Source organism: Mytilus galloprovincialis, chromosome 8, assembly GCF_965363235.1.
Source record: "Mytilus galloprovincialis chromosome 8, xbMytGall1.hap1.1, whole genome shotgun sequence".
Lineage (NCBI taxonomy): Eukaryota > Metazoa > Mollusca > Bivalvia > Mytilida > Mytilidae > Mytilus > Mytilus galloprovincialis.
Genome location: NC_134845.1, coordinates 37,753,752 through 37,766,062, shown reverse-complemented (window position 1 = coordinate 37,766,062; position 12,311 = coordinate 37,753,752).

The window sequence follows — 12,311 nt, the reverse complement described above, 5'->3', positions numbered from 1 at the left end:
TGCTTATAGCTTGGTTATCATTTTTTAGCTTAAGCCTGTTTTTGTTACTTTTGTTTATCATATTTTTTAATAATTATTTATTGTTCCACTGATATTTTAAATTTTTACTTTGTTTTTAAAAAAAATGTAAAATGTGGGTAATACATATCACAGTCCTTGTTGTGGTCATATCAGTCGAATATGCTGATTAAGATGTCGGAATGAAGGGTCTATCCAGTTTAAGGGTGTTTTAAAAAAGAACGGTAGTCGCGTATTATATCTAGTAAATAATAAAGCAATTGAGTGGGAATAGGCTGAAAAGAAGGGACAAACATTTGAAAGTGCCAAGCAAAGAAAACTCCTAATTGTCTAATAGTAAGTCAGTGCTCATCATTCATCTTCATCTTTTATTTAGTTTTTTTGTCAAAAGGTGGGTGAAATGCAAACATATTCAACTATAAAGGGGGCACACGAATTGTATTGACTAAAGCAATGGGGACCTAAATATCATATTAACTTTGCTGCTAATATTAAGTTGGGTCATTTAAAACAAACTACAAATCATTGGTCCAAGGACACAGTTATCGTCCTTTGGTTTTCGTAGGCCCTAGCTATAAGGGTGAACAGTGCATAAGTTGCAATTTTTTGTAATATACTTTCCCAATGTATTTCTTGATATTTCATGGATGAAATATAAAGTAAGGGGTGAAATTAATATTTAAAAAAATTGGGTGCTGTATCTTTATGTTAAGTAGTGATTTGGTCTAGTTCAAACGATGTAAAAACTCAGTATGTCTGAAACTGTCAAGTGAATTTTAGATCCCCTTAACATAGAATTGTTCATATTTTGAGTTAGAGATGGTAGTTTTGTATAATTTTGATATTATTTGTCCCAATAGTAGTACACTAGACTGTTAAAATATTTTTGAGATAGAGTAGGTGCGATTTTTTATATCTGAATTAATTTTCTTAAATTACTACACTACGAAATAACTGTGTTCTCGGAACAATTGCACTCTGTAAGAATCCAGGCTGTTGAACTTAATTTCAACTGGCAAAATAAGGACAAATTGTAGAGATGTATTGGAATCAATCCCATAGACAATTAGCATATTTCTGAATGGATATGCACAATGCTGAAAATAATTTGTCATTCTCATTTTTTATTGACCCATAAGTTTTTTATGCGATTAAATAATGAAATTGTAGCAACAAGTACTAGTATTATAATTTTCAATGTATCGTTGCATTGGTGTTTGAAATATCACTATTTGAATGAAAATGTGTTTTTTTTTTCATCTTTGACATACCAAATTGTGTCGATGAATGGATGTTCGTCTTTCATATTTTATGATTGTATGATTCTAAACCCCAAATGGAGGGGAATGTGCTTCATTTTCAAATGATGAATATAAATAAACTCATCATAGATACCAGGACTAAATTAAGTATATACGCTAGACGCGCGTTTCGTCTACAAAGACATATCTTACAATCAGTTTTAAGGGCATACGATACAGTTACAGGGGAGGTAATTACGTTGCTAACGTAAATTGTTATTTTCGCGACGTCAAACGGTGACTTATCGGGAAAAGATGCAGTTTTCGGCTAATTTTTAGCATTCAAACTGATTTAACTTGAAAACGAGTTCATGGACCCCCCTTTTTTAAAATGGGATTTGGTTTGATGGCGTAAGAAGATTATGTGTACCAATTTTCATGAAAACGTAAATAGTGCAATTTTTTTAAATTTGATAAATATACAGCCAAAAATTACGGTTTTTTCCTACAATCATGATCATTTGATAAATTTGAGTTATTTGTAAAGATAAAATGTACAAATTTATGCAATATTTATATAATACACAAATTACAAATAATTTAATAAAAAACAGATCGTGTTTATCTTTTAAAACAAAAAAGTTATGTATTTCTATCGAAAGGAAAATATGTCCACAAATCCGTATTTTGAGGAAATATCTGAAATTTGAACCTCAATTTACTCAAAAAGTAGCACATGAAGGTATATTTTTTATAACATATTTGATTTGATCAGATTTAAAATAGCCTATATTCAAATTTTCATCAACTTGTAAATACAGGATCAAAACTGTATCCTATGCCCTTAATGAGGTCTGGATCTGACATGTCAGAAACTGCTTGTAGTCCTTTGTTAATTTAAACGCCTCCATGTGTGGGATTTGTCTGCTATGTTGAAGACCCGTTGGTGGCCTTCGATGTTTTCTTCTCTTTGCCCGGTTTTTTGTCTCTTTCACAAATTTCTCGTTTTCGTTCTCAATTTCATATTAAATCTAACTTATATAAAGGCAATGTTAAATCGTATTAACTATTTCTCTCCTCGTCCATCTTTCCAACATTCTATGAGATAGCAGTTACTGCTATATCCTTTGTAAATGTATTCTATATATAATGTTCATGAAAAATATATAACACAATCACTGTAATTACCTAGTGATATGTTGATTATATTATGTGTATTTGTAAAACTTAATGTACTCCGAAAAACAATTTCCATGACAGTATGCATATCTTCTATATATACGTACGTTTTAAAAAACAAGGGCGATCTGTGGAAATTACCGAGACGTTTATAATGTTGATTATAAATTAGTGGTCTCAAAAATTCATATTATACTGTGGATTCATTTATTTTCATTGGTACCAATTTTGGTGGATTGCGGAAAACTTTCCATTTTTTGTCTGTTAGCAATCTGATTGAAATTATTATTTCGTTAAACATTTGAATTCGTTATTCACCTGTTCGAACGAAACCCACGAAAATTGGTATCCAACGAATAAAAAGGAATCCATAGTATTCAAAACACCGCGACCATAGTGCAAGTGTGAAAAGGTAGATGTTCTATGATAGTAAATGACAGAAAAACTGCGCCATAGACCAAATGACATAAAAATTAACAACTATATGTCATCGTACAGCCATCAACATTGATCAAAACCTAACCTCATATCAACGTTTTATAATATCAAAGCTATTCAAAAAAACTGATGGCTTGATTTAATACAAAACAGTAAACGAAGAACAAATATGATATACAGCAACAAACGACAACTACTGAACTAAAGGCTCCTGACATTGTACACACACATACAGAATATGGCAGGGTTGAACATTTTTACATTTTCGAAAACTTATGTACAGCGCAAAACAAATGTGACACTTCGTTAAAACTGCAATACACAATGAAATTATACCATCTCCTTAATAAATTTGTACATTATATAACTTCATGAACTTCACCCAAACCAACGATCTTGTGGTATCTTTGAAATAAATTAATACACGGATGAAACTTCATGTCAATTATAACTCAGTCTTTTTATGAAATTTTATAAACTTCTTGAACATGCAAAACGCAAGAATCTTATATTATGTCTGTTAATATATAATACCACTTGATACATTATATGAATTGTGAAATAGAACTACAAGGCCGGGTGTGTTGTTATGAATATTTTGTATGTACATATTCATGCTAATTATCATTTACGAAATTTAATCCTGGCATCTATTATGAGTCTATATACGCACACTTTGTATGTATAGAAGAAAAAATTCCTCGGAGTTCGGTATTTTTTGTTAAATTATTTTTTTCTTAACAATACAGTTAACTAGGAAAACTCTGTACATGCAGATTAACTATACATATTATAATATAAGAATGTTTTTTTTCAAATACTTTTGATCCAAGTGTCCGTTTGTATGAGATCAAACAATAAAGATCAATGAGATAGCATTTAAATAAACTCATCATGGCTACAAGACCTATAACTGTGAAATCCAGATGCGCCTTTTGTCTACAAAAGAAATTACCAGTGATACTGAATCAAAACACTTAAAAAGGCCAAATATAGTACGGCGGTGTTTAATATTGCTGACGAAAAGATGATTATTTCTTAAGATTCTATGTCTTTAATCCTAGTTGTTTTAATGAGAGAACAATTTTGCTGCTGGTTTTAAAAACTAAATTGACAAAAAATATGTATGTAGGTATTATCTACGTCATTTATTCTAAGTATATGCCAAGAAAGCCATTATAGTCTCTAAAGACTTTAAGTAGAGCATCTTTCAAATCAATTGCAAACAGAGAAGTGAGATGATTATGATTGCTTTAATAGTAAAACCTTAAAAATAATAATAATAATATGTGAAAAATACACATTTTTGTGAGAAACATCAATACTAATTTTGATTTATATTAAGTACTAACAATGTGAATGGTATGTAGTATAATTAACTATTGTACGTATTATAAGTATTCAAAGAGAACAAAACTAAACTTTTCATGTAATCCTTAACAATATTGAAGTTTCCTCATCTTCAGCAAACTACTTGGCAATTCTTTTGTCCATACGACATAATAAGTATACAATTTTAACATAGTATGATGATGAAAACCTTTCTACAGTATACATACCATACACTATTTCGACACTCATGGTATACTTATACACCATCAACTGTATGATAATCATTTTTCAGACAACTCATTGTTTGTCAATTTCTATATTATGTCAATAGTGTAAATGAATGGGTGTAAGCATGCTGTAAAATAACAGAAATATCGATCTTCTACGAAAATTCGCAACGGAAAGTCCGTAATCAAACTGCAAAATTAAAAGCTCAAACACATCAATCAAATAGATAACAACTGTCATATTTCTGACGTGGTACATGCATTTTCTTTCGTAGTAAATTGTGGATTAAACAACTCACGAAATATGCAAAAATGGTTACCTTTGTGTCAGTTTGTATGACATTCAATAATAAAGATTTCTCAGTGTGCATAGAAATAAACTCATAAATCATAGACACTAGATACAAATTTTGAGCACCACCCACATGTGTTGTCTACATAACACTCATCAGTGACCCTTGTATTTAAACAATTAAAAAAGCCAGATAAGCAGGACGATGAAGAGAATCGAGAAAAAAAGATTACTATTTCATAGGACACGATTACTTTTATCCTAGTGGATTGATGCTGGTTCAGAACACCAAATGTAATTACAAATTTAGAGTCTCCCTGTTCAAAATATGTTACAATCCCTTTTTCTTAATATTGTTCACAGTCAATGTTTAACTGAGAGTTCAGGTGCATTGAAAAATCAAAATGCTCAAAAACGCTGTAGGGTAAAGATTGCTTAAATTTGAAGTAGGGCCAATTTCCCCATATTTTTTTTCACAGAAGGGCCATTTTAAAAAAGTGCTGAAAGAATAAAATTTACTTTTAAAAAAAATTAAAATGCTTTTTGATCAATATCTCGATTTTTATATATCATGATATGTGTGAAAGATACTTATTTCAACCCTCAAAAAGGACAAAAGTCAAGTTTGCGGAATTTAGGGCGTTTTCAGGTTGGAAAAACAGGGAATCCTCCAAGAAGGACATTTCAAACCCCAAAAAGTTATGTTTTTTGTGATTGTTGTAATTTATACAACTTTCCCCCTCAAAAATGAAACTGGTTTAGTGTGTCCTTAATACCTAAAAAACAACTTTTAATGAAAAATTGGAACATCGCTAAATTGTACCTAAATAGTTGATTAATACCAGAAACAATTATATGTACTGATTTGGCTCAATCGGTAAAGCCTAGTACCTGGAAGGAAAGAATTTTATGAAGAATGAGTTCGAATCTCACATAGATACTTTGACTATATATCATTTTATTAAAGAAAAAAAATAATGTATCACTTATTGTGTGCATTCCTTTGACTGTACATACTCTTAACTTACTTTCTATGCATGTGTTCACATTTATTACATATTTGCAAGGAGCAACTGCCTTCAAACTGAAGTAGATGCCTGAACATAACCAATAAAACGAGAATGGATTATATAGCAATGAAGCTCAAATGTTGCATGTGTAATATACACATAACTTAAAATAAGGCCATTGTATACAAGTTTCAAAACAACACAAAACAATTTTTGAAACCTTTTTTGAACATGGTGTATGTAACAAATGCAGTCAACATGGTCAACAGCAATTTCGTTGCAAATTCATCAACTGTGTAGATACTAGTACTGAAATTTTACCACTGTCCCTGCACCAGAACATATAAGTCATCAGAAAATAAAACAACACCACAGAACAAATCAATTACACTACAAATCGTGATTGTATATAAAGCATCAAGAAGTTGTTGTATTTGTTAAAATGCCAGAAAAGGCCATATTACATGTGTTGTGTTGTTGTAACACAAGATGTTCTATGACCAACTGATATCAGATGTTGTCGTCCAGGTTAAGTATATATGATCTTATCTTATCTTATGTACGATAAAACCTTAAAGACCATGACTAATACAGATATACATAAATTACAAATGAGAACAAGAATGTGTCCATAGTACACGGATGCCCCACTCCCACTATCCTTTTCTATGTTCAGTGGACCGTGAAATTGGGGTCAAAACTTTAATTTGGAATTAAAATTAGAAAGATCATATCATATGGAACATGTGTATTAAGTTTTAAGTTGATGTAACTTTAACTTCATCAAAAACTACCTTGACCAAAAACTTTAACCTGAACTTTGCACTATCATTTTCTATGTTCAGTGGACCATGAAATTAGGGTCAAAACTATAATTTGGCATTAAAATTAGAAAGATCATATCATGGGGAACATGTGTATTAAGTTTCAAGTTGATTGGACTTCAGCTTCATCAAAAACTACCTCGACCAAAAACTTTAACCGGACGGACGAACAGAGGCACAGACCGACAGACGAAAGGAGGCCCAGACCAGAAAACATAATGCCCCTCTACAATCATAGGTGGGGCATAAAAACAGCATCTGATTTGAATTTGTTCGTTATTATTAGGCTTCTAAACAAGTAACGTGGTATGGTACCTTATGCGCATAAAGGGTGTTAACAATTAGATAACATCAATATAAGAAAATCAATAGTCTTAGCCTTGTCTTTTTTAGGAATACCTGTTCAAGGTATGAAAATAGATGATGTGACGTATTTTAATGTACTATAATTAGCATCTATCGGGCTATTTAAAACATGCTTTACCTATCTTATCTAATGAAAACAATTCACGTGAAATTGGCCGTACCTCTAATATCAGTTGAAGTAAAATCAAACATTGAATCAACTTCAGTTTTGAAAAAAGGAAGATAACTCCAATTTAAAAGATTACTTTGACAATGACATCATTGATATTTTAAGAAAATATATTAGATTCCTGCACCTTGCACAAGTTATGTAATTGTCTTGACTAATCATAATATCATTTTTTTTTGTAATATCTGAGCATATATTTTATTGATAAATTCTTGAAATGTTCACAGACAGAATGTAAAGAATGTTATGATCAATGCACTATATTTTGTGTATCTCAAAAATAGTGATACATATCTGCTACATAAGGGTTTTTGATTAGATGAATGCAATCTTTACCCCGACAAAAATGAAATTGACAGAAATAAGGTGTCACATAGTCAACCAGAAAGTAATGTGCAACAAATGAAATTGTCAAATAGACATATCCTCTAATAATTATGTGGAAATGATTGTAAAAAAGAACAGTTGTTAGATATGATTGCTTTATTAGTATAACTTTAAAACAAAAAATGAAACTTTTATAAAATAATATGTGAAACATACACATATTTGTGAGAAACATCAATACAAATTTTGTTTTAAATTAAGTACCAACAATGTTTTATAATATATGTATGTAGTTTACGAAAACAGTTGTAAATAGTATTACTAAGAGAGAGAAAAATACAGGTTATCATTTCATCATTGAAAAATTGAACCAACTTTTCTCATGTTTTTTTTTCTTCAAATAAATATTTTAAAAGCATACTATATGGCACATCTTTTGGCCGTAAGTCTTCAGTAGGTATGGAACACATTGTATGATGATAAAATCAGACCATAACCATTCTACAGTATTACACATTAAACAGCTTTCCATGAGTGCATAATACCCTAATAATTGTGTATCTACTTATTTTTATCCTCTATAAACTGTAAAATACACCCTTTTTTAAAGACAAATCACTGTTTATCAATGACTGTAAGAAAACTTACAAAACGTGCAAAAATGATCATGTTATTTCGAAGGTCAGTAAATCTATCATGTTCTACTGTAGAATCAACCAACTAGATCAAAAAGTGTACAAAATAAAATCTTAAAACAAACAAAAAATCAGTTGTATTACTTGAAAGCAACTACATAAGATTTGAAGTAGCCAATAGACCACTTTCTAGTTCATCCGTCACCGGAAAAAACTCGTCAATTATATGCGCCTTTATGACGTCATTTACCAGATAGAGGGGGTCGCCTGTATCCCTGCACTATTTACGTTCATCAAGCGTCTTGGTGATCGTCATTGTGCAGGATAAACTAGAAATAATGGTTGTTCTGTAGGTACTTAATGACAATTCCCTAATGACATCAATGCTGATTGTCAATTTTGAGAATTCAATTTGTGGTATACATTCGTACAATATAGAATTATAGTTTTCCAACCACTCGCTCAACATTGGAATGGAAGTGACGACGCCCCTAAACGCACAAATGACGTTCACTAAAACCAGAGTTTTTGACGGAAATGCATCGAACTCAAAAGTTGCCTATTCTGTTTTATCTCCTGCTTAGTGTTGACTAGTATACTGGTATTATAATTATTCAGCATGGACACAAATAAATCACCAAAAGGGATTTCATCATCAAGATACAAATGTGTAAAGGTGTTTGTAATTAATCATTACAACACACATCAACCTGTGGAAAAGATGGCTCAGCAGTTCTGAGATTAAAACCTCTTAGACTAGCAGGATAGTATTGTAGTATACACACTTATTGACAGTAAGTTCTCGACACAATTTTTTTTTCTATTTTAGAGACCCCATGAAGATAATATTAAATAGTATTACAAAAATCAAATTACATTCATCTTATTGTTGGGGTAATAAAAACACAATATATATGCAGTTTAAATCACCAGTTTCTTATATAACCTCCTAGTATTGGTACCCTTTGTTCTTTTACTCATTCAACAGTTTTCCACTAAAAATGGAAGAAGCAAATTTGGTAGTTGATAAATCATTAGAAAACAAAGAACTTAACTTCCAAAATATATATTTTTCATTGACTTTGATGTCAGAGTAAAGAGATAAATAAAATAAGTTAATTTTTACACAGAAAGCCAAAAAAAGACTTCAAAATAGATGTACTTTTATTGAAAAAATGTGTACCTACTGATGAGCTTATATTTGTTACATCCAAATATGTTGTACAGTGTAATTTGCCTAATCCGACACCTAAGTATTCTAATATCCTGCTTTAACTGACACATTTTCATAGTCCCAAAATATACTTATCCTTGCAGAAAAAACCTGAGTAATCCAACACCCAGCTTAATCAGACATATTTTCCTGATCCCGCAGTGTGTTGAATTACATAGGTTACACTGTATATGCATATACTGTTATTCAGCAGTGATTGGTTTAAAACAACAGATACCAATAATATATAACCCAAGGAACCAGCCCTTGTTGTGAAACTGTGACCACAAAAATTAACAAATATTCAGATAAAAAAAATAATGTCATTGTTCTGATTTTAACTTACAAAAGGAGAGTAATCTTTTGTTTAACTACAATTCAGCACTTTAAGCTATGTAACAGTAGTCATAAATTTATGAAATACATTGAAAAATCACAGAAATTCAGAAAAAAATGTAGTACATGTACAAATAAAAAATTAAATATAAATAAAAATTAGTTTTGTAAATGTATCATTACAAATGTTTGAACATATTTCCTTCTACATATGTACAACTTCAAAATCTTTCATTTGTGACTTTAAGATGTCATATGAACAACATTTCAGATCAATATAGTGTAAAGAATTATCCAAAGTACACAGATGCCCCATTTGCACTATCCTTTTCCATGTTCCATGGACCATGAAATTGGGTAATAATCTAATTTAGCATTAAAATTAGAAAGATTATACTATAGAGAACATATGTACTAAGTTTCAAGTTGATTGGACTTCAATTTCATCAAAAACTACCATGACCAAAAACTTTAACCTGAAACTCCCACTTTCATTTTCTATGTTCAGTGGACCGTGAAATTGAGGTCAAAAGTCTAATTTGGCTTTTAAATTAGAAAGATCATATCATAAGCAACAAGTGTACTAAGTTTCAAGTTGATTGGACTTCAGCTTCATCAAAAACTACCTTGACCAAAAACTTTAACCTGAACGGACGTACAGACAGATGAACGGACGAACGAACGGAGCCACAGACCAGAAAACATGATGCCCCTCTACTATCGTAGGTGAGGCATAAATAATAGTCAAAATGTTAAATAGAAAGAATCAATAGAGATAAATATATTGGTCCTTTATTATGACTTTAAAACTTAAAATTTGTCTAAATTTGGAACATGGACGGTTTAATATAATTGAGATTCTTAATAAATTTAGAACATTTGATTTATTATATATTGGTGTAAAATATTTTTTGTAGATTCTATGGGTATATTTCAGCTACCAATAAAGCCTTCAATGCAATACCAATTTTGTTATAACTTAGTTTGCAGATTTGATCAAAACCTTAGTATTAAATATACACAAACAATTTTCCCACAAAATATAAAAATTCATTCCCTTGAAAAATAAATAATAAATAAATTGATTGTTAGTGTTTAACACTACTGTAATCACCTGTTCCTATACTGTAACAGCCAGTATTTATTGCTTATTATAGTCCGAGTTCCTGGAGAACACAATCAACATTTGGCAGAAAAAATTGCAATCTTAGTAAATTAAAGATTGGAGTTGAAGGCACCTAACAACCAGCACTGTTCAAAGCGCACAACCTCAGTATAAAAAGGCTAGCTATCACTATACAATGTAGATGAACAACTTAGATTATTCAGTGAAAGAGGCCCCTAAGGAAATAAATAAATCTTCAATACATTTTTCAGTACTAATATAAACACAAATTAAAAAATATAACTTTATCTTTTGATACAATATAAAATATCCAATAAGATTAATAAAACAAAATTTACAGTGCAATGAATGAAATAATGCTTGAAAATCTAAATTCAACTCCCCCTTTTACAGCAGTTCTAATTTAGCAGAAAGTATATGAAAGGTTTTAAAAAATGCACATTATGTCATTTTATTTTGTGTAATATGGACAGTTACAAAAGAAATAAAAACATATTTCTATTTCAAGATATTAACAACGTACTATACTGAAATCCATGTTACTTTATTTTAAATATTAACAACCTAAGTGTCACAAAAGCAAATTAAATACTTTTTTGTATAAATAATAAAAAGAAAAATGGTATTTGTACAAAGACCATTGGACACTGAATTTGTTTGGATTTTGTAAAAATACTCTTTATAAAAACAATATGACATTTCAGTCACTCGAGATCTACAATAATTTTTAAAATGACCATCACCGTACAATGTTTTTTTATAATAAATTCTGTATATTAATGATATTTATTAGATAATTTATCTAAATGTAACTAGCTATGTTTGAATTCTTAAAGCATTGTCTGAAATATCAGGCTCATAAAGTATGTACATTCTTAGAATAAATTTAAAATTACATAGACTGTGAGACAGATATCTAGAAAAAAACAACCAAACTTGGTTACAAATGGAGAACAATGGAAATACTGATCATGTCAGAGCAACGACAATGATATTTTCAAAGGCATCAAACAAAGAATTTTCTTTATTTATTCTTAAATTCTACTTCCACACCTTTGCATTTTTGTATGACCATACAATCTTGTTGACGACTTAGCCTTTATTCTCCATATGATTGACCTCTGGTGTTTAACACCACAATCAGCAGTTTTTGTAATATCATGGCAGCATTTTTATTGTTGGAGGTAGACAATTAAAGTTTACAAAGAAAATGAACCTTTGGTGGGATAATTATTCTTTAAAATAATATCTTATAGTACATGTAGGCGTTCTGTATCAATGGATCCACATAAGAGGCATAACTCTTGAATGTCAATACATGTGTAGTGACAACAGTGAAAATTAGACCAGGACCTGAATTTAAAGTAAGATGATTATGTTGCTAGGTAAAATAGTCCCCCAAAGCAAACATGATTATTGTCTTGAAATTGTTTGTTTTATATGGAGTAAGCAGTAACTTGTTGGTCTACTGATTTTTTTCTTCAAAAATTAATAATAAAATAGCAAGTATAACCAAAAAAAAAATTATTTTTTTTTACAGGATATTACACTATTTATATATATACATACAATCCCATG